The sequence below is a fragment of the Passer domesticus genome, chromosome 3 (genome assembly GCF_036417665.1).
Source record: "Passer domesticus isolate bPasDom1 chromosome 3, bPasDom1.hap1, whole genome shotgun sequence".
Lineage (NCBI taxonomy): Eukaryota > Metazoa > Chordata > Aves > Passeriformes > Passeridae > Passer > Passer domesticus.
In genome coordinates this window covers 24090752-24114300 of record NC_087476.1, presented here as the reverse complement: position 1 = coordinate 24114300, position 23549 = coordinate 24090752, and the positions used below count along the sequence as shown (strand labels likewise).

Here is a 23549-nt window from a genome sequence, read left to right as displayed (position 1 = left end):
GACGTGATGATCTGTGGGGCTGGGGATGTTCTTTTGGCTGCTGCCCTTGCACAGCAGGAATAGTTCAGCACCTTTGGCTATGCAGAGGAAAATCTCAGTCTGCCTACGGGTGAGGGAATGGATTCACCCATCTCTGAGACTTTTGCCTACTTACAACCTCATGATGAGCCCATGAAGCTGCTCTGGATAGAGACCAGGAGTGTACCCAGTCTTCCCCTAGAGCTCCTTGGGTCATTATCTAAATTGCTCCAGGGGATGTGACATTTCTGTCCCCTTCTCCCATGTAAGTGTCTGAAGTGTACTATGCTGGAACATAGTGGGAAAGAGTCCCAGCCCCGAGTTTACAGTGTGAGTGGTCAAAACAAGAGAAGAGAGGAATATCCACTATTTTTTATCTCATTATCTACCCATATCTTGTATTGTTCACAGCTGGGAAAAAATTTTATTCCTAGGAGAATAAAAACCAAACCACCCATCCATCTCAAGAAAAGCCAAAATACTTTTCATCTGACAAGAAGTAGGGTTATGTTAAAATACCTCCCACACAAAACCTGACCTGGATTGGTTGCTGTATCACTCCCAATAACTGGCAGGTTGCTGCTGATAGCTTACAGCTGAGGAGCCCCCCAGGGCCCCATCACAGTTCTCCTCAGGTCAGCAGCAGGGCTAGAAACATCAACAGCAGCCACTGACTGCTGTGAGAGGCTCACTCTTCAGCTGCACATCTCCACAGGGCTCTCTGAAGATGGTGAGTGAGAATGGGAAAAAACCCAAAACACCAGTTATTTTGTATGTTTAATTTTTATCTTGGCATTTTTTTCCAACTGCCTGCAAAATACATTTTCAGCCTTCCTTTTTCCCAGGCTGCATGAGTGGAGGTTCTAAGAAGGCTGCAATGACCACAGGGCAAAGGCAGGTTCTGCCTTCCCAGGTGAGAGTTGGAATAATCCTTAAAAGTGGGAAAGGATAGCTGAACACTTTAGCAGAGACAGCAAATTGGATTTGCAGGTTCTGCTGGGAAGATGGACAGGGGAGGGCTCAGAGCTGTGTGCTGAGGCTTTAGTACCCAGCAGCCAGCAAGGCAGGCTGCAGACTGCTCTGCACACATAGTGACACTTCAATAAAACAGCCTATGGAAATAGTATACAATAGTTTTAACTCAGGACAAATGTCCAGGTATAATGGTTTTCTCAAAATGCACAAGAGATTTTTCTATGCACACTTAAAGCTGAAAGAGGAAAGGACTTATATCAGGATCAGAGTGCTCTGTAGGGAAACAGAGCACTCAAAAACATGAGGACGATGATCACTTAATAACCATCCTGACAATCAGGAGTTGGCATCATGAGGTCCACCAACAAAGAAGTTTGAATAGATTTAATACTTTAAAAATTCCAACACGTAATGACAACGATTCAGATTCATTACATCTATTCAGACAAACCAGAGCATTTACAAAAATACTTTCCCGCATCTCTTTTTTTAAAATATGATTCACTGTTTGCTTTAAGCAGTAAGACAGTGTGTTTTCTCAACAACAGGATTATCTCAAACAGTTTACACTGGTTGTGGTTAAAGAGAAAGGGATAGACAGCATGGAGCACGAAGAGGGGTGCAAATGCTGCCCTTAACTGATTCTCTAAATCAGAACACCTAACACTCTCCATGGAAATTGTGTTGCACTCTTACCAGCTCCTTATACTGAGTAATATGACAGGTCCAAATCCAAGTCCCACTAGTTCTGAGATTAAGAAGAAAATTGTTGTCAGGCTGCAATGGACAATGATGGATTTATGATTCTTTGGAAAACCACACCTTGTTTTGAAGGATTAGACGTTGTAATCCGTACATCAAGTCAACAAAAACACACCATAGCAGGAACAGGCAAGGAGCAAGGCATCCAATTACTAATGCAAAATAATGCAGGTTTGTTTTTTTTTCACCCTACTGTCATTAGTGTTAGCTCATATAAAATCACTTTCCTGCAGCAGAAGCTGCTTTCTGTATGAAGTGAAAATATACTTTCCCCTTCAAGAGCTTCTACTCTTCACTGTAGATGTGCCCAAATTTTGAGGGGCATACCCAAAAGTAGTCAGGGAAGGAGAGAGCAGGGCCGGGCTCACGGGCTCTCTGGGGTTGGGGCAGTGGCAGTGGCACAGCGGGGTGACTCTCCCTGCGCCCCTCCCCGGCACACTGCAGCCACCAGCAAACCCCTGATGGGCTAAGGTGGGCCTGCCCCAGACAGAGAGTGTGCTTTGAGTGCAGGCTATGAACAAGCCAGTACAGAATTCCACTTCTGCAGAGGCTGTGAAAGAGGGGGCAGACTGCGGACAGACGGCACCAGCCTCGCGTTAGCTGAGTTAATCACTGCGTCACTCTGGGTTAACTCACCTCTTTCTTCATGCCCATTTTGGAACTTGATCATCAGAAACACCTTGTTATTCTTTCTGCGTCTCCTATTAGCAGCCCCAGAAGTGACATAGGAGCAAATTAGCTGTTTTGTAGTGGCAAGGGTATTATTTTCTGAATTTGGGGTAATTAAAGCTGTGGCAGCATTGGCAAGGGTGGACTTCAATCACATTTTCTCTCTGAAATTATGAGCACGAGAAAGAAGAACATGCTAACACCAGTGAGAGAGAAAATTCCATAATTATTTGACCTATTTTACAAGATACAAAATATTTTGGTCTTATGGGACACTATTTGGAGTAAATCTGGTTTTAAAATATGCCAAAAATTTGGTGAGTTGGTGCAGGTCTTCAATCCCATTCAATTATTTGCCTACAGTACCACACATTGCAGGGAGACATAAGAGGAAGAGGAAATGCAGAATAGTAACCACTGTTAATGTAAAATGCACAAAAATGGATTATAAACACAGGGCCAAGAATTTTTTTCCACTCTAGCCTGTAAGAATTTTGCAAAAAGCTAAGAGCAGTTTGTAATGTGATCATGTCTCAGAACAGAAAGTGAGAGCGTTCACACCAGTTCTGTGCTGGAATCTCAAAGCAGCACCTTCATCCAGTCACTGGCTTGTGAGTCTTGAAGATACAAAATTGTGAAGAAAGACTTGCTTGGAAGCTTTTTCTGCAACAGTCAAGTACTTAAAAGTTAGACAAAGCTGTACACGCAGCATGAGGCATTTGTCATCTGCACAACAGAAGAAAACACCATATTCAGAAGAAATAGATGTTGCAGTTTCAAGCCTGATCCTTTAGTGCAGTGTTTGATCTAGGAACAGTAATCACATCCCATTTACTGTGCTGATAAAAGAATATGGAGCTGCCACAGTCAGTTTGGATGGATGCCAAGACAAACTCAGGCAGAACTGAAAAATCCCGTTAAGATGACTGAGTGGCAAATGATGGTTATTTATTCTAATCAATTTGTTAATTTACTTCTGGAAAATCTGGATTAATTTGTTTCTAATCAAAACAAGGACCTATTCATTACAGTGTGTATGATGAACTACTACTACATAGGCATAGCTAGGATTTCTAACAATCTTTTTTCTAAAAAAAAGAAAACAGATTTGGTAACTCACCCCCCAAAAGAAGACCATTTGGGCTTGATTCCCTGGAGCACACACTTCTAACCCTTTATCCAGGCTAATTTCAAATACCATGCTGGTGGGCCTTCCATTCCAAGCTCTTTTGTCCTCTCAATGCTGCAGCTCTCACTGACTTTTCACTCTACTTCCAAACGTTCCAGCTGCTCTCTTCCTACCCACACTCTCAAACACTGGTATCTATTTAACCTCTTCCCTTTGTGTACCATTGATTAAGTGAGGACAGCCCTATCTGCTGAGGCCTCTTTGTCACCTCTGCTGCGGCTGCCTAGGCTGGGTCACCTAGGACTTGGCTTTCCACAGTGCTCAGATCCTGCCTCTTCTCTCTCAAAAGGCAGAAGTACAATACAATGAGATACAGGTTAAAGTTACATGCAAGGTATAACTTATTTTACATAAGCCCTAGCAATCCTTCTGTCTAAATCCTGAATAGTGTTTAATTTGCCCTTCTTTGAACCCTGAAGCCCTTCCTGAGCAAACATACCAGCAGCAATTTCATCAGTGCACAATGGAGAGGTCAATGGTAATGTTTTCACTCCTCACAAACCTGCAGAGGCTCCACGAAGATGAGGATGATGTTGGGACTCAGTACATCTGCAGACCAGAATGACACTGGCCACCTCCTCCCCTTATTAAATGCCAAACATTTAGTGCCAAAACATTTGGCATTGTTTGCTTAGTTCTCCCAAATGGGTAATTCTGAAATGACATTTCCCATGCTGGAACATTGCTCTTGTTCTCTGACTGGTAACAGCATGAGCACTTTGAGCAGACCTGGAGAGGGATGAACCAGCAGACCAGCTGGCAGTCTGAGAGTCTCACACTGGAGCTGGGCTGGCAAAACCAAAATCTCAGCCCCCAGCCTCATCGTTTCCTCCATCAGCTGTTGTGTCGTCCCTCTCCAGTGCCACTTACGTGGCACCCTGGGCTTACAGAGTCTCATTAAAACCTCAGCACCAAACAAGAAAAGCAAGCTCCACGGTGAAGGGAGGCACAGCAGGTACATGCCAGCCTCTGGTGGGCCTGGGGCACGCTTCCCTGCCTGTGGGATGCAGCGTGGGGATCAGGAAGCAGCACGTCCCCTTCCTGCACAGGGTGCTGCTCACTGCCCAGCTATACTCTCTACGCCCCACTCCATCCCTTTCTGCATCTCAAGTTCTTATTTTTTATTTTTAAACAGCCAGATTGAGTCTTAATTATTTAAGCACCTTCCAGATTTAGAAAGTTGTTTTGGCTGTGAAACTAACACTCAGTGCAATCATCTCTCATCAATAAACCATGGAAACAATGTGTACGCCTGTTGGGAAAGAATTTTATTTAAAGCACACTGAAAAGTGCTTTAAATAAACTGTGAAAGATGTGAAAAGACCTAATGCTGGTCATGTTCCAGTGAGCTCAGCACATTTTCGCTCCAGTGAGAAAAAATGGGACTTGTGCCTTATACAATTAAGATGGCTTGATTTCTCACAAATAGGAAGGGATGCCTCAAAAACATCCAAAACACAAACTTGGGCAAAGGGCCTTCTGAAAGACACGCTCACCTGACAGTTGTGCCGATTTTCCTAGGATTTGGCTTTTTTTTCCCTAAGTGTTAAAAAACATAGTCAAGGGTTTGGTCCTTCAGGGAAATAAAGATTTGATCTTTAAAACAAAAAAGATGAAAAAACCCCTCCATCAAATACCATTCCTAACACCTTACTCTAATAAAATAAATAAGATTAAAGAACAGTGGCATAGCCTCAATGCTTACTTCAAGTGAGAGATTTTTTCTTATTCCAGAAAAAGCTTAAGGAACATAATTTCTGATCCCACCAAGAAACGCTGCATTATGGTACTAATAGAATCAGAGTATATGCTGAATCAGAGGGACTCCCCAGGATCAGAGTCCAACTCCTGACCCTGCACAGGGCACCCCAAGCGTCACCATGTGCCCGAGAGCATTGTCCAAATGCTTCCTGAGCTCTGTCAGGCTGGTGCTGTGACCACTGCCCTGGGGAGCTGTTCCAGTGCCCAGCCACCCTCTGGGTGAAGAACCTTCCTGTGATGTCCAACCTACACCTCCCCTGACTCAGCTCCATGACATTTCCTCAAGTCCTGCCTCGGGTCACAAGAGTGAAGAGATGAGTGCCTGCTCCTCCACCATCCCCCCTGACAATGCTGAAAAGTGCAGTGAGCTCTCCCCTCAGTCTCCTCCAGGCTGGACAGACCAAGTGACCTCAGCCACTCCTCATATGGCTTCCCCTCAAGGCCCTTCACATCCTTGTGGCTCTCCTTTTACTGCTCTCAGATGGCTTAATGTCCTTTTTATATTGTGGTGACCAAATGTGGTAATTGCTAACTGCTTCCCACAGAGTGGAGATACTTGATCTTGAATAAACCCCATGCAAATTGCTGCTTGACTCCTCTCCTTTGCAAAGCAAAGCTGCTCTTTATTTATGTAGCATTTTCATTTAATTAACAAAGAGATGGAACAAACTCTTACGGAGGGATAAAAAATTAAAAGGTCATCTTCCATCACGAGGTAATGCATGAGAGAGGGAAAGAAACAAACTGGTTTCTTCCTGTGGCCATAGGAACATCGAGCACCCTCACTGTTGCCCCGTCAGGACCTCAGGGAGGCAATGAAGAGTCTGGAGAGCATGGACAGAACTTTTCTTCCTCTGTGGAGCATCCCTGCCATTGGAAAGGAGCCAAGGAGGGAGCTTTGAGATTCCTTCCTCAGACATCTGACACTGCGGGGACCAGCTCAACATATGCATGTAAATTACACAACAAAACCAGCGGTTTTATTATATGACCGAGTTAAAAATACTACCTACTTAACTGCAGCCAGAGCTTACATTCAAAAATGCTGTCACCTTGCAAAGCCCGTTACTTCAAAACACAGGAAACATCAACTACATCTGGCCGGAACCTTTAATGTAGGCCCGCGGCTCACCTCATTACGCGAGTCTTTAATTACACGGTCCCATATTGTTTTTCACGGGGCCCCCCGCTGCCATGGCCGGGCTGAGCGCCCTCAGGGCCCGCTCCCCTTCCCGCTCCCGGCTCCCCTTCCCGCCGGGACCTGTTGGACGCGCCGGCCCCGCGCCCAGGCGGCACGAGCCGCTCCCGAGCCGCCCCCGCCGCCCGATTGGCTCTCTGCCGCCGTGACGTCATAGCGCCCCTCCGCCGCCGCCCGTGAGCCCCCCGCACCACTCTGACGTCACCGTCAGCCCACGGCCGGCGGGGGGGCGGGGCCCGCCGCCCCGCGCCCGCCCCTCGGCCCCGCCCCGCGGCTCGCAGCGGGACAGACCGGCCGGTGCCGCCCGCCGCCCCCAGCGCCGCCGCCGCCGCCAGGTAGGGCCGCGGCCGCGGCCGGGAGGGAGCGCAGCGCCGGGGCTCCCCGCCCGCGGACGGGATGCGGCGCGGCCGCCCGGGCCCGGAGAGGGATGCGGAGGACATGGGGGGCGGCGGGCACGGCGGGCGGGGGGCGCCGCTCCGCGGGGCGCGCAACAAGTGCGGCGGCAGCGCTGGCCGTGCGCGGAGCGGAGGGGGGGGCTCGGTGCCCGGCAGGGAGCGGCGGGGCTGCGGCCGGGGACGGGGCCGGCGGTGGCGGGCAGGCCGGCCGGCGAAGGGAGGGGACGGGGCTCTCGCCGGGAGCGTCTTTTCCCCGGTGCAGTTTAGTCAAGAGCATGATGCAATCCCGCATTGCCATGGATACTGCATCCCGGGCGGCGGCGGCAGCGCTTTCCGCCGTGCGGGGCACGGGTGGGGTGAAATAACAAGGGCAGGAAGGGAGGAGACCCCGCGCCTCGGCCCCGTCCTCGGCCGTAGCTGCCTTCCCGGGGAGCTGGCGGCGGGCTGAGCGCTGCCGCGGCTCCGGACAGAAACCCTGATCCGTGTTTTTCCGCCGTGGCGGGTGTGTGGGGTGTGCATCCCGCCGCCCGGCCCCGCTGAGGCGGCTGCTGCCGGGCGGGGAGCAGCCCGGCGGAGAGGCGCGGTGTCGGCGGAAGGGCTCGGCGGCCGCGGAGGGGAAGGCTGTTACTTCTCCTTCTTCCCTGAGCTCTTGCCCAGCGCCCCTGACCGCCTCACTGGTCTAGAGCTGGAGCCGCTGGCACGCTAATTCGCGGGTCCGTGTGTGGGACAGGGCAGAGGCCGAGTTCAACCAGCGCCCCGGAGATGTGCAGTGCTTCTGAAAGGGCCCGTTTTAAAACTTAGGTGATTAAAGAGTAAACGCCTTAGGAAATGTGCAGAAAAGGAAGGGTAGACGATAGAAATGTGTCAGTGTGTCAGATGCCTGTGCAGGGACTTTCTTAAAAACTTTATGGCTTTGCTTTTATCTCTTCCTCTCCTGGAAGCCCTCGGGCACCAGCAGCATTAGAGGCAGTGCCTGGGGTTATGTGAGGTGCTGTCGTGGGCAGTGTGTTTCCTCCTTCTCTGCCTGGGTTTGTTGCCTTTCTGCCCTCATTCCTTTCCCCGACTCCCAGGGATGCAGCCTCTGAGGATCCCGCTCCAGAGCGCTTTCTGGTTTCGGTCTGTGCTGTGAGTGTGCCGACAGAAGGTCAGTTTTGCGGACCTGGGCAGGAGCAGCAGCACCTGGCTCGCTCCGCACGGAGGGCTGCTGGCACGCCAGAGGCGGTTCTCGCTCCGCCCGCTCCGTGCCCCGGCCGCCCTGAACGGCAGTGCCCGTACGGCTCATTTGTATTCTCAGCGCTTCGGGTGTTCTCTGATGCCGTGGGATTCAGTGCCATGGCCGAGTTCTCTGCGCTGTGACAGAAAACTCCAGCAAAGAGCTCGGCCGGCTCCTAGCGATGGCGAGGGAAAACGAGGCAGGGGCATGGCTGCAGTTGGGATGCTTCCCATCAGGAAGTGTCTAAAACCGCTCTGTGCAAATGGAAACACGCCCTGCAGCTGAAACTGGAGGAGGATGAGCGTGCAGGCGTCTCCCGTGGCGGCGCAGCCTTTCGCCGGAGTTTTGGGCCAGGTTGCTTCCAGGCTGAGGTTATCTGTGCCAGAGCAGCTCCCTGGCACCGCGGGCTGAAGCTATCGCCGCTGGCTGCAGGGCTGGCGGCTGCGAAGTTTTTGTAGATGCGAGCTAATGGTGCTACTGCATCAGTATTAAGTAACAACTTGTGAATAACGCTGAGGAGTTTTGCGATGTATTTCACTCTAAGCCCTTCTTGCTCCTTTTAACAGCCAGAGGTTTTCCTCTGCTGTTAAAATACTCCATAGCTAGAGATAAGTCCTGGTGCAGGCTCACGGCTGCTATCAGCAGCTGAAGCTGTGTCGGGGAGAGTCAGCCTGTGGCACACATGATCATCTGATGCTGTTTAGCAATAAAAGCTTGAATTTTTAATATGAGTATTCATGTATTTGTGGTGCTGCTTTCATAGCAGCAAGTAGCCAACGTGTGTACTCTGGCTGGAGGCAGCTGTTCTTTCACACATTGGCAGGATTTTACCTGAAACTTGTGATACCTGCAGATAGCTGGGGTCAGCTGGCTGGAGATCTCCTCCCAACTTATGTGAATTTAGGAGCAAATGAAAAGGACCGCTGTGCTGAGTTTACTGAAATTACGCTTGGATTTGCCCCTGGGATGCTGTTGCCAGCTGATATTGGTCAAGAGCACTAGAAGAGAAGCCAGAATTTTGCTTGACTTTATTGAATTTCATACAAAGCACACATAACATATGTAATGCATGCTGGAAGCTGTTCTTTGTGACTTTTATTTGTAAGTAGCTAAATGTATTTGTCATGTGTTCTGACTTAAGTCTCCTGTGTTTTAGCATTCAAATGCAACCTGGGAGAGCAGCAGTGCAATGAATATGCAGTGTGGCTTTGTCTTGCAAGCTGGCAAAGGTCTGCCTGATGGTCTCTGTGCCTCATGCTGCTTTTTAAAAAACAGATGCACTTTGTGAGGTAGTGCCTTTTACCTAGCAGCAGCTGATCATATGGACTATCTTTCATCAAAACTCATACATATTTGGTACTTAAATATAGCATCATTAATGATACTTAGTTTATGTGCTGTCTGACCAGCCTCTGGGTTTACTTATTGCAGTATTTTTAGTAAGTGGATGTTGTTCTTAAATTTCTCAGCATGAATTCTTCTTGTTACATTCCTTGTCTTTAGTACAGCCAGAATTGAAATAAAATATTTTGAATTCTCTAGTCTAATGTCTTCTTTCCCTGCTGACTTTCATTTTGTGTTGTTTATAAGAGGAATTAACTTAGAGAAGATAAGTTAACAGAACAAAAAAAAAGTAAATATGAAATAGTACTGTAGATCCGTCAGGCCTCTGGGCAGTTCCTTTAATTGCACTTTCTTTTGCAGCTTGCTAGGAGCAGATTTTGAAAATACGTTTGAAGATTCAGATTTTTGGGAATGATGGTGGAATTGACAGTATTTTAGGATTTCAAGCTGACCTGGTGCTCAAGTCCAGCAGCCACAGATGGAGAGCCCAGCGCTAAGTGATCCAGAGCTGCCCCTTTGCAAGCATGTTCCTTGTAAGGGACATTCAGTTGCTAATTGGTTAAATGCTCTCAAGTACTGAGCTGACCTCATTCCTTTACCTTCCTCATTTTTGGGGCAGTAAACATTGCAACATCAAAAGCTTCTGTTTCTGCTGAGCTCGGGGGAAAAAAAGACACCCAGTTAAAGCACAAGGTTAAAATACTTGTCATCTGCCTTCTTCTGGTGGTCTCAGCAACCCTCACTCGGTGGCAGATAAAGCAAATCTCCCAGTTAATGCTGTCTGCATCCCACCTGAGAAAAAATTTGGGAGAGAAACAGCAGTTGCCTACAGTGCCGTGTTAAAACAGTGTCATGCCTGTGTGTACTGTTGTCCCCTCTGACCCTCTTGGACCTAGTGCTGAAAGGATGTCACCAGCGAGCATTCATTCTCGCTGCTGCCTGCCCCAGGGCAGGAGCAGTGTGGTGGTGTGGAGAGTGGCTGGATGGGAGGGTGGGCTCCGTGCCATGGCAGCTGTCACCCTGCTGCCCACATGGCAGGAGACTTAGCTCTCAGGGTCTGGGTTCCCACCACAAGGGCAGGAAGCCAGAATGCCTGTGCTGTGTGGAGTTGTTCCCGGTGACAACTCATGCCAGGAAGGTTCTTTTGGACTGAGAAAGTCCTTTGGAGTGAATGGGCTCTTGGTGGTTTGGTTTTAAGTTTTTTGGCTTTGTTTCGTCTTTTTTTTTGTTCAGGACATGAAGGTTTTGTTCTCTGACTTTGAACTAGGAGAGGCAGGGATGCTCCTTCATTGCTGAAGAGAAGAGCCACAAATATCTCTGCCTATTCTTGGCATGTTGTTTTACTCGTGCTGTCTTAAAGTGGATCACAAGCAAAGTGTTGGCTCTTCACAGCTACAAAAGCTTCACTTAGATTTGGCAGCTCTTCCTTTAGGGTGAGAAGGCATGTGTAGGTAATTATGCTGTTTACTATAACCTCCCCTGCATAACAGCTCATTCATGTTGTCTTCTTAATGTCAATCCCCTTTTGTTACCTTCTGTCATTACCATGTCGTGAATTGGTTGTGTGGGAGTGAGATCTATAAAACTGTTTAGACATAGGAATATCATGGGGGCTGTTTGCTTCAGCTCTGCAGTAATGCTTTTGTTTTTCTGTTTTTACAGTGTACAAAATTACATTCTTCCAGGCTGCAACATAAGCTTTTCAAAGCTGTTTTGCTATATAGTAGACTGGAGAAATTGATGCTTTCTGCATGGTAGTCAGAGCACACTTGTCCATGTGCGTCCAGACACTTCAAAAAACTGGCAATAATCTTTGTAATGTAGTTGCTAATTTGTTTTGTGATTCTTAAATTTGTTAAAAATGCAGAGATTCCTGCAGTTTGTGCACACTAGCATTGAAAATGTTTTTTCCCTTAAATGGAAGAACACACAAGGACAAATGAAAAGGATAATCAATGAATTACGTAGAAGTTGGTCTGTTTAAAAACTTTTTTCCAGGTCAGATTGCTTTGCTGTGACCTTTTCTAATTCTGTTTAAATTTGGTGTTGCAGCAATGCAGTTAAGAGGGCATTGCTTAGGCTGGCATCCCTGCATTTCCTGAGTGCTGATTGGTAAAAGTGATTTATAGCTGGGTTTCTGAGGGCATTGAAGCCTGTCCCCATCATCCAACAGAACAGCAGTTAGATCTTTGTTTGATGAGGATAATGCAAACAGTGACATGAATTGATTTTTTTGATTGACAAATCAAATAAATGCTGCCTTCAGTCTTATTACGGAAATAACTTGTAGAGTTGCTGTGGACTGTGTATGCATTTGGTTTCCTTATACCTATTTAATGAAATTAATCTCCTGAAATTTATTGCCTTGGTTTCTCTGTTTGTGTTTTGGCATTTAGAACACATTATCTTACAGGGCAAATAAGAGCACAAGAGCAAACTTGTCTGAAGTATGTGGTTGGTAAAATGCTTTCCTGCTGTACTGGATGCATTGGAGAATTATTTAATTTTCTTGGTGAAATAGTCATCTTGCGTGAAACAGGAATAAACCTCCTTACCAGATGTAGAGATTTTACAAAAAAATGCATGCTGCTAAGTGCAATTGTCACTTCTCCATGAAGAAATTAATCATCCTACTTAAGCTGAGCTCAGTTCTGTGAGTTGAGCTTGCCTTGGCATCCCCTTGCAACTGGGTATTTTTCATGTCTTTATTAGACCTTTATTAACTGTAGAGTTTGTGCTTCATTAATGATAGCTTTGTTAATGACCAATGGCATACTGGGCAGGTAGAAATATACAGACATTTCATGAACTTGTATTTAAGCTAAAGTTGTGTGTATTTAATTGACCTCTATGTCAAAACTTTGTATCAGACATATGCCTGCCAACTGATATGTTTGGACAGTGACTAAATATGCCGAGTTGCCCTAGAATTTACAGGAGATAAAATTTGCTTGTGCAATACAGCAAATATGGAATAAACCTTTTTTCCTGCATTATCAAATTGCGCCCTGCACTTTGATCCCTACATAACCCTCTTCTGTGAGACTCTGGGTCAGTGATTTGAGCAAAGTGACTGTTCTTCTGTTATCACTTGGAAGTGCTCCTCTCCTCTCCCTCTTGACCTTGAGAAAACTGTTTCTCTTCTTGCCAGCTGTCTTTGCAGTGATTGCAGGGTAAGTGCTTTCTTCCTATGCACATGTTCAGCCTCTCTGCTTTAAAACATGTGCTTGATTTCAAAAAGGATGTAGTCTTGATTTCAGGTAATTTCTGTATTCCAGTGGGAGTTCTTGTTGATGTCATCTTAAGGATGTTATCAGGGTTAGACAATAACTAACATGTATTAATTTTGCAGAATAATGTAGTTTAGTTTATTAAACCAAATATACCTCATATGTTTAGCTAGTTAATTCATAAGCAGTCAAGTTTGTCATTTTTCTTTTTTTTCTCCCTCACTTTTTTCTGTTAAAAGTTTGCTGGGAAGCATTTCAGGTTAAATCAGTATTTCTGCTGTGCCTGTGGTGACTGAAGAGCCCTTAGCAAGTGCTAGTTGTGGGAAAGTGCCTTCTTCCCTTAGACACCATATGGTTAAGGTTTGGAGCAGACCACAACTTTGTGGAGGAGCAGCTCCTCTGCTGAGTTAAAACCAGCTGTTAGAAATTAATATAATAAATTCACTCTTACATTTGCCACTACTGTATTGTTGTCAATATAGTGGTCTGAAAGTAGAGGTCTAGTCCTTGAGCTGATCCTGTGTCCTCAGGTTTGGATTCATTTGAGACAATGAAGATTTGGGAAGCTATAGGCCTTTATACCTTAATCTGTGTAGGCTTCCCCATAGATACACTATTTCTATGCACATAATTGAATCAGAAAGCTTCGGTTAACCTTTTTCTGAAGGAATATTTCCTGCTCTTGGGTTACTTTAAAAAATACTAGTGTTTCAAATCATAATTTTGAGAATCTTCTCCTTGCCAAACAGTAGGGAGAACCTTTGACTTAAATAACAATAATTAAACCTTTAACGGGTTAGGAGGATGACATTCTTTAATGTTTAACATCATCCTGCCCTTTAGAAAAAGAAACTTGAGAAACCTTTTTGCATGTTGAAGTTCAAATGTCGTGTTACTTTGGGTGCATGGCCTGTGTGCTTGCTGGAAACCGCCTGTGGGGTGGGTTCATTCACATGGCTGCTCGTGTGCTCGTGAGGAAGGGCCGCTGTTGGGAAAGGCACACACAAAAGAATCTGGATTTGGCTTTGAAGGACACAGTGAAAGTTGTGCTTGCATTTTATGTACGTGCTTCTGTGGATTGCAGGGCAGCAGATGCTTATGGTGAATGTCTGATTGTGGTTTGGTGGTTCATTTTCGTTTTGCAGTACTGATGTGGAGAGTTTGCTCTTAGCTGATCACTGACCCTGTGAACTGTGCAAACTCATCTGGTTGCCCTAAATTAGGGTCATGCATTTATCCCTTGCATCTTGCATTTATCCCTTGCATCTTACATTTATCCTTTGATTCACTTGGTGTACAGTGGCATTTTGGTGTGTTGTTAAGGTTTGCATTAATCTTGTGAGCATGACTTTGTGCATGCATAAAGCCTCATTAATGGGGAAAATGCCTGTGTTTGTACAGCATGGTGCAGAATGTTCTTTTTTTATCAACATATGTGACACAGTGACAGAAAGTAAGCTGCCAGTCCAGTAGGCCTGGTTATTTATGGATTTTCTTCTCTGGGTCTGTAACACGCCTAAGCAGAAAAGCCTCTTTCAAAAGATTTGAGCAAGTTTTTTCTTTTTTTTTTTGAATTCTGACTTGTTTGCCCCCCAGAAGGTGCAGTTTAGACCATGGTTGCCTCTGCAGCCTCTTGTTTGCTCTGGCTGTAGGAGGGGTGGGTGTGTTTGCCAGGCCTCAGCCACTAGACTCAGCCATAGCTGGGAAGTTTTATGTGAGTGTCTCCATCACCATCTGCAAGAGCTGAAAACACAGTGTAAGGACTAGAGGAGAGCACAAGTATGAGAGAACACCAGCGGTATGGGGTGGCAAATCCTTACACAGAGATTGAGAGAGATGCCACTGAGCAAGTCAGTAAGGAGTACTGCATTTGTTTGTTCAGTTAAAAAGGAGGAGTAAAATAATAGTAATACAGGTAATCACAGAAAGGCCACTGTGTTTCAATGTGGATCATTGCCTTGCTAATGCATGCATTGTTGCTGCTGCATCTTCTTTCTAATTGGTAAAAGTTGTGCATGGCTGTAAATCATTTTTAGAGTTGACAGTGTCAGAACACTTGTCATGTGAGTTTAAATATTAAGAGCTCTGTGTCCTAGTTTCATCTGGAATAATTTTCTTCTTAGTGGCTGGTACAGTGCTGTGTTTTGGGTTTAGTATGGGAATAATGTTGATAACACACTGATGTTTCAATTGTTGCTGAGCAGGGTGTACTGTAAATCAAGGACTTGTCAGTGTTGCATGCTCTGCCAGTGAGCAGGTGGATAAGAAACTGGGAGGAAGCACAATCAGGAAAACTGACCCAAACTGGCCAAAGGGATATTCCATACTGCAGAATGCCATGGTCAGTGTGTAGACTGAGGGGAGTTGGCTGGAGGCTCCAATTGCTGTTCAGGGATGGGCTGGGCATCAATGAGCAGTGAGCAGCTGTAATGTGCATCACTTGTCTTTCTTAGGTTTTATTCCTCCCTTTCTCTCTTTTTCATCATCATTGTTATTGGTGTTACTGTAATTGTTAATTTTAGTTCATTTATTAAACTGTTCTTAACACACAGGCTTTACCTTTTTCTGATTCTTCCCCTGTTCCATCAGGTCTGCAGAGGGGTGAGCAAGGAGCAGTGGGGTGTTATTTACCAGGTAGGGTCAAACCATGACACTCTGTCCTCTGGTTTTGCAGCCTTCATTAGGTTCCCAGGTAATTTTTTCTAGAGGCCATACCCAATTCTCCACTTTTACTTGACAGGTTCCCAGAACCTCTAACTTCTTTATTCTTTTTTTAGCCCTTCAAAACCATCATCATCTCCCTTTGAAACACACAAAAGCAGGCTGCAAGTCTGGTCATGCCTTGCAGAATAAAAATAATATCCTTTGGTACTTCTTTGTATTGATTTCTTGTTCTATCACCACTGCTAAGTGCCTGCATTATGGTGCAGGAAGGGACTGCCAATGTTGTTTTCAAATGCTTCTCTTTTTTTAAAGTCTGTCTTAATTGGATCATACTTTCTAAATTCAATGCTGGACTTGTTTAGATCAGAGACTCAAGTCTAAACTCTAGTTGAACAATTGCAGAGCTATGATGAATTTCCAGTTGTGCAGACTGAATGCTTCTTGGTGTCACAAAACACATCAGGCTCAAACAATGCATCAGCTCAGGTATTGGTTGCATATAGCAGTGCAGTTTTCTAAGCATCTGTGGAATTAACTTTGTGTCTTAAAATAGACATTTAGGAAGCTGTTAAAGTACAGTTTTGCATCCTGAAGGATGAGAAACAGAGATATTTCTCTGTGAGAGCACAGTAATTTTGCCAGATTTTAACTACACAGTGTATGAAAGACAATCCCCTTGGAGTGTTTTGTTTACATTCTTTAGTGTTGTGTTGCTTTCAAAGGAGAGATGCATGGCTTTGGAAGGAGATGACCATCTTTGAACCTACAGTGACTAAGTGGCCAATTGCACGTGTGAAGAAGCCTAGCAGAGAAGTGATGTGGTTTTCCACCCCACTCCTTACTTGGAGGAGAATGGAGGAGCAAGGCTGGGTTTTGCACCAAACCAGTGAAGAAGCTCTAATCAGCCATTGGTGGTTTGGCACATCCTCACTTTACAGCATCATTGCTTTTCTAAGATTCTTACCAAATTCCCACCTAAGCTGTCAGTCATTAACGTGAGAGTAGAATATTAACAAAGGTTTTCTGGTAGTTTTTAATTTTTGGTTTTTTCTCTACCACATACCAGTTGCAGTGTGGGGATATGAACTTGAGCACTTAACTCCCTGATCGAGAATAACAGGTCTGTTTAATTGAAGGGTCCTTTCACTGCTGTTTGGTTTAGAGATGACACATCTGTGTGAAGGGCTTGTATTACACAGAGATAAGGACATTGTGGAAAAATAACCTGCAACTATAGGAATGGTGTTTTGATACTTGAAAAATTGCTTAATGAAAGAGGTTTTTGCACAAAAACATGTTTTGCTTTTAGCATACAATAAAAATAGAAATGTGGTTGTGGTGAGATTCCAGAGGGGAAAACATTGAGAGAGCTGCTGACATGAGTAAGCAGTTTAATTGCCTGAAGCACTGTATCCTCCACAGTCTGTACAAAACATATATGAAATAGGTACACTCAGAATGTACAGGGTTTATTTGCTGAGCAACTTCTAATATGCTGACATTTTTATAATTAATGTGCAGAATCTTAATATGGAGGCTGAAAAGCATGTCTTTTGCCCAGAGTTTAAAGAGTTGCTTTACAAGTGTTGCTGATGAAATACTACTTGATTCTGTCCTTTCACTCCTGGCAGAACATAAGCACTGTAAGTTAGGTTTTCACTTTGCTTCAGTCAGCATTGTTTCCTATGTGTAAATCACAAATCACACAACGATGTGTTTTTCTCATCTAACAAATTGAATAATAAGCTTTGGCCATCAAGTAAAAAAATACTCGGTGTTATCAGAAAGTCAAATTTCCCACTGAAATTTAGTCTTGGGTTACTGTGTTCATGATGTGTCTCAAATCACTAGTAAGTTGTTTGTTGTTTCTTACAGCATACCATGTTCTTTACAGTATAACATATAAGGCTGAGCAGTAAAGGAGATTCTTCCCCTCTGTTCTCAAGCCCCTCAGGCCAGGGTGTAGCAAGACACTTTGGTCATATTCACTGTCTGCTTAGCTTTTTATTTCAATCTTTTTCTATGTATTTATTTTCATTAGCACCATTTCTGTTGCAATACTTTAGCCGTGTTTAAATTGAATAAAACATTCAAGTTGCCTTTTCTTGAAAGAAACATTTTCTTGATTCTTCATGCATTTGGTCTCTTGATGGTTACTTTTTTCCCCTTTCCCTACCTCACCTGCTTTGAGACCATCCTTAGTCCTGCAGTTTTCAAGACAGAAACAGGCTAACACATCCTAAAATCTGTCTCTTTCATAGTTTGAACATATCAAGGTTGGGTTTTTTATTGTTGTTTGCTTTTTACAGTGCAATAATCTGTCAGTTCATGCTGCTACAATTATAATTAAGAAATGTTCTCAGCTAGCTCTGCCTGACATATCCTGTGTGACCTTTTGTTACTTCATGCTTTCTTTTTTCTGCAAATTCTGTACTTTTCACTAGGACCATTCTTACATGTAAAATGTTGATTGTGCAATGCATTTTATTTTGGCCTTCTCTCAATAGCATTTTAGAGTCCTGCATTAGACATTCTACGTCTTCCATTTTGCCTTTCTTTTTGCTGTGGTTCCCTGGTGCAGTGTGCTGGCTGTGCTCATCTTCAGCCATGAAAGACCTCTTCATCACCCACATGTTCACCTCGTGCTGCTGCTCCTCCTGCAGTGAATCAGCAGTGGGATGGACCCAGCTGAAAGCTGATCTTCTTGCTTGCTTGGTTTCTTTGGGGCTACCTCAGTTTTTCCAGGTTCCTTCCACCAAGGCATGGTGGAGAGTAGGGAAGGAATGAAATCAGCCTTGCAGTTGTGTAAAATCTTTTCTTGTCTGCCCTGGGTATGGTGGTATAGATGGTGATATGGTAATGGCTGTAGAGTGGCCCAGACTGAATGGAGAAACTTAAGCAAGGATCAAGTGATGTGATGACTGAGCCTGAGGGTTGCTGATGGACGTGAGCTGGCATCACAAGTGGATGGCTGGAGATGCTTATCTTTAGGAGAGTAAGTTGCTGAAGATGTTGTTTAAGAGGCTTTGCACACATTGTGCAGCAGAGGAGGCATGTCTGGTGCCCCCTTTTCCAGGGGACTGCTGCCCTGCAGAGAATGGGATAGCTGCAGGGCTGGGAAGGAAACCTGTTGCCTGCTGTTTGGCTGGATATTGCTTTGTCCCTGTATTTAAGGCAGATATATTCCGTCAGGTTACAGTGCTGACCCTCCTGTTGCTCCAGCACTTGTGAAAGTAGGAAGCAAATGTAGCAAAACCTTCTGCATCTTGGTGCTGGAGCTGGAGGCTCAGTTTAGCTGTGTTCTTCCTTGGAACAGATTTTAATGGCAGCAGGGTTTTCAGTGCACTAAGAATTTGATACCTCTTATTGAAAGAAATGAGTAGCTGAACTTTGGAGGAAAGGTACCTATTTTCCTGTAATTCATTGCCTAACTTCTGCAAGTAACTGAAGCCTTTATATTATGAGCTTGCAGAAAACATCTTGGAAGTTGCCAGGTATGTGGAGTTTTTTTCCTCCAGTATTTTATTTGAAGTTCATAGAAAGAGTAAGTGATAAGATCACACACAGCTGTAGCATTACAGAATTTCCTTTTAATTGGTTGGCTGGTCTTTCTAGCCTTAAAACAAATAATAAAATATAAGAAACCACAGTACTTGCCTCCTGGAGGAGGGTATTTTGATGAAGTAACATATCAGAAAGTGCTGCCAAAGTCAAACAAAGGAAATGTGCAGGTACCAATGCTTTATTTTCTAACTACTCCAGGAGTCAGTCCTCTTTCATGGGCCTTTGTTACAGCAATGATTTGGTACTTCAAAAATTCTCAGCAGAAGTTGGTATGACATGGGTCTGCTGCAGGCAAGGATGTTCAGCTCCTCAGGACTCACCAGGCTTTGCAGTCCTGAGCTTCTGTAACAGAAATGCCATCAGATGGCTGCATGGTTTTGGCAACTATAGCAATTTACAGATGTGCAAAGTGTTGTACACGAAGGGAAAGGTCTGACAAATGCATCTGTAAGAAATCTCCTGTCTCTTTGTTTTCTGTCCCTATGCAGGGACACGTCGTCTTCACTTTCAGTACTCCTTCTGCATACTGGGCAGGAACAAGGTCAAAAACTTGCTTTCTATAGTGCTAGCGGCTCTTTCCTTTAGAAAGGCAGTTAGATCTTAAAAGGTAGTTGATTTTCTGAATAATTAACCTTAAAAAAAATTAATTAATTACTGTTTTGAAGGCAGGGCACATAATGGTTAGGATTCTGTCCTGAGCAGTACAATGCCATGGCATAACACTTGTACCTAAAGTAATTTTTTTTCACTTCTCAGAATGTGGGGAAAGGAAGATTTTTTTGTACCTTCTTCTATTTAAAGCCAGCTGTAATTCATACTTGCCTGACCTCTCCTCTGTTAGTACTGTTTACTTATGTATGATGGTACAGTCTGGCATGATGTTTAGCATCTTAAAATGAAGGCACCTAGTATTGGTACAGCTGCAACCACACAGGGTCTCACAGGTGTACAGCCAAAACATAGAAAAGTTTTAATATTGACTTCTCATAGCATAGGTGCCTGCATAAAGAAATGGAGTGCATTTATAGTGCCAGTATGCACCCTTTCTTATTTTAGGTAAAAGTGCAGAAATTCACTTGTATTGAGGAACGTAACTGCTTCAGTGTATTGTGTGTAATTTTGTGTGCTGGGGCTCTCCAGAGAATTTCACTTCTCCCACAGCACTCCAGGTACGACCCCACAAGCATCGGAAATAGAGTAAGCACACAAATAAATACTTAACATAGTGTAGCTTGCCTAAGGGTGACTTGTTTGTGTGCTTTTTCAGTGTGATCTGGTTTCCAAAACACAAGTGGTCCTCTGAAAGGTGTCAGTTACCCACCTGAACACAGGGGTTGTAGTTTCACATCTTAGCAGGGCATCTTAATTCAGGTTTTATGTGCACTTTTATCCCTGTACAAGTCAGATTTGTATGGTGTAGCATTACCTCTGTGACTGTCATGCTCAGCTTTCATGGTCTTCTAATTCCTCTACTTTTTATTGGATTGCTGTATCTAGTCAGCATGTGAACCTGAGATAACCTTTTATAGCTAAGCTTCATTTACAGGATAACTGCACACAGCCATTTTTTGCTTTGTACAGTGTTTCACATGTGCAGGAGAATTTGAAGTACTTTTATAAATTAGATAGCAAACTTTCATGTTTCAAGCTACTAAATGCAAGGGAGGTAACCAAGAGTTATATATCTCCATGCTTTGAGTTTTATTCTTGAGTTGTCCCCTGGGTTCAGAGCTCAGTGCAGATTTTGGCAGGAGGAGTGGGCAGATGGATGACAAATGTTCTTGGTATTCAGATTTGGTGGTGCAGCTGTGGGTGTTGGAGGAAATGAGGGACATGTGGAGGGAAAGTCCCACTTGTCACTCTGTTTTTTTTCCTACTTAGTTTTAAATTTTATTATTCAGTTATGAAGCATGGGCATTTAAAGAAAAGGTAAGTTGAAGCTTACTGTCTTGAGTACACAGTGCTCTTGAATGTAATGGCCATGCAAGGCTGGGCTTCTCCATTTTTGGCCCTACTGATTGGGTAGTCTCATTGGTTCTGTTGTTAGAAAATGCATTGTTTTGACCAAGAAGGCTCATTAAAATGGACTTTGGGGACTGTAACTTTATTTTTCTCCTCTGTAATTACAGAGATTCCAGGAATCCCGTTATTAAAGGAGAGAAAAACTTTTCAGACTTTCTTGCAGGTGGCTTTTGAATAAAAGATAGGAAACCAGAAATGAAAAGTAAAATCCTTATAGCAGTCTGGGCTTTTTCCCCTTCATCTTCTCAACTCTCTTTAGCTTCCCAGGCATCCTGAGGCTAATTTTCCATTGTGAGCTGCAGCTAACACTGTTATCACAGAATAGCTGAGGTGAAACAGACCCACAGGGATCATCAAGTCCAACTCCTGTCCTGCACAAGACCATCCCCAAGAGTCACCGTGTGCCCGAGAGCATTGTCCAAACACTTCCTGAGCTCTGTCAGGCTGGTGCTGTGACCTCTGCCCTGGGGAGCTGTTCCAGTGCCCAGCCACCCTCTGGGTGAAGAACTTTCTTCTAATATCCAACCTAAACCTCCCCTGACACAACTTCAGGCCATTCCCTCGCGTTCTGTCACTGATCACCACAGAGCAAAGATCAGTGTCTGCCCCTCCTCCCCTCACAAGAAGCTGTAGCTGCAGTGAGCTCTCCCCTCAGTCTCCTCCAGCCTGCACAGACCAAGTGACCTCAGCTGCTTCTCACACAGCTTCCCCTTCACCATCTTTGTTGCTCTCCTTTGGACACTCTCTAATAGTTTATCTCTTTCTTAGCTTGTGGCACCCAAAACTGCCCCCAGCACTCGAGGTGACACTGCCCCAGTGCAGAGCAGAGCAGGACAATCCCCTCCCTTGCCTGGCTGTCAGTGCTGTTCCTGATGCCCTCAGGACAGGGTTGGCCCTCCTGCCTGCCAGGGCCCTGACTCACACTAAACTCGTCATTGACCAGGACCCCCAAGTTCTCTTGTTTTCCCAGTTGCAGTACCAGCACAGCTTTGCAAAAAGATGGAGCTTCAGATTGAAAAAGTAGCTGTTAATAAACACTGCCCATAGTGCTTTGGGAGGGGGGGCTTTGGAACAAAGCTGTCTAGCAAACATTGTGCTTTGGCTTTCCTTAGAAAAAGTCAACTTGTTGCTCTTGTGCCATGTACGTACTCCCCCTATTTCATCTAACCTAGTTTGTTACAGACACTCTCTTCTGTTTCAATTGAAAAAAGAAAAAGGAAGCAGTTCTTAAACGCTAGGCAGAAGTTCTCTGCAGTGTCATTGCTGTATATTACAATTACAGCAGTTGAAATAAACCCGCATTCTTTGCCTTTTCTATCTCCACGTTTTATTTCTGTAAACACTCCTTCAGTTTTGATGGTATTGCTCTCACAGCACGGGGCTGTACGCTGGCAGCGGTGAGGAGGTTCCAGGATCACAGTGCTGGTGTTCAGGCGCAGGATATACCCCCTTGAACACTTCATTGCAGGAAAATGCATGCTCTTGTGGAAACCATGCTGCTGAGTGATGCCAGAGCTGCTGCTGCTCACGGGGGCTCTGCAGCATGAAATGTCCTTGTTTGTAGATGGATGCTGGATGCATCTTCTGGCATGTAGAGGCAGTCATGAACCATATTCCTCTGATTCTTAATACTTCCATGAGTGTGTTTGTGTGCTTGCTTCTAACTTGCTCTTCCTGCTTGGCCATCACCCTTGGTGTTTTCCCTGTCTGAAGTCATCCCATGCCATATCAAGAGCTGCTGAGGGCAAGGGGATGAATTTCTTGTGTGTTCTAATCCTAGGACAGTCAAATCCGAATTTGATCTATTTTAGATCTGCTGAAGGTGTAAATAAAATTGCAGGAACCTATTATTTCTCTTAACTTACCTATCTGAAGATGATTAGATTCTGATTTTGTGAGGTGTTGCGTACTGAGTGCAATTAATTATTCTGTTTAGCAGTATCCTTTCTTGTATTCATTTCTGTTCTGTAAAATACTTTAAATACTTTCTTACCACATCTCTGTTTATGTGGTAAGGTAACCATTACTGAAGGATTTGAGGGAATGCAATGACAGGAGAAGTAATGTTATGAAATTACAGATATATATATATATATGTAATTTCATTGCATTACTTCTCCTATATGTTACCCCCCTGCTCAAAGTATTTCTTTCAACCATGCATTTTTAAATGGTTTGAAATCCCACTGAGGTTAAACTGTTTGAAACTAACTTCTCTCCTTTGTCCCACATTTGTTACACTTCTCTGAATTCTATACAAATTATTTATTTCTAAACTTTCTTATGCTGGTGCTGCCGGTGAGTGTGAAAGCTCAGCACTGTGGGTCCTGATGTGTCAACAGCAGGCTGGAAGGTTTGCTGCTGATGCCAGGAGGCCAAAAATCTGAACCACATTGCTAAAGATAGAGATTCAAAATAAAGTTTAAAAATACCTTCTTGTATTTTAACAAAACTAAAGTGCATAATCTGCAGCACTCATGCTTTAACTGGTTTCCCATAAAATAAATATACCTACACTTTCATATCAATATGGACTATAGTGTAT

The 23549-nt window shown here is 44.5% G+C and overlaps 1 protein-coding gene and 2 long non-coding RNA genes across 4 annotated transcripts in view; 2 read left to right on the top strand and 1 right to left on the bottom strand.

Moving 5' to 3' along the window:
* Positions 1–604: 604 nt before the first annotated feature.
* LOC135297965 (uncharacterized) lies at positions 605–3408 on the top strand. The gene is made up of 3 exons (XR_010359910.1): positions 605–748; positions 864–931; positions 1542–3408. It is a non-coding gene; the product is annotated as an uncharacterized LOC135297965 (long non-coding RNA).
* A 2565-nt stretch (positions 3409–5973) lies between these two features.
* LOC135296180 (uncharacterized) lies at positions 5974–6628 on the bottom strand. The gene is made up of 2 exons (XR_010358228.1): positions 6507–6628; positions 5974–6241 (listed from the first exon to the last, which is right to left on the bottom strand). It is a non-coding gene; the product is annotated as an uncharacterized LOC135296180 (long non-coding RNA).
* Positions 6629–6818: 190 nt separating this feature from the next.
* Positions 6819–23549, top strand: part of ELOVL5 (ELOVL fatty acid elongase 5) — a 39193-nt gene continuing 22462 nt past the window's right edge. Inside the window, exon 1 of one of the 2 annotated variants that reach the window (XM_064412206.1) lies at positions 6819–6907. The gene's annotated coding sequence lies outside the window, so the exon portion shown is untranslated. The remainder of the gene's footprint in view (positions 6908–23549) is intronic. The other variant, XM_064412207.1, reaches the window with a different exon arrangement.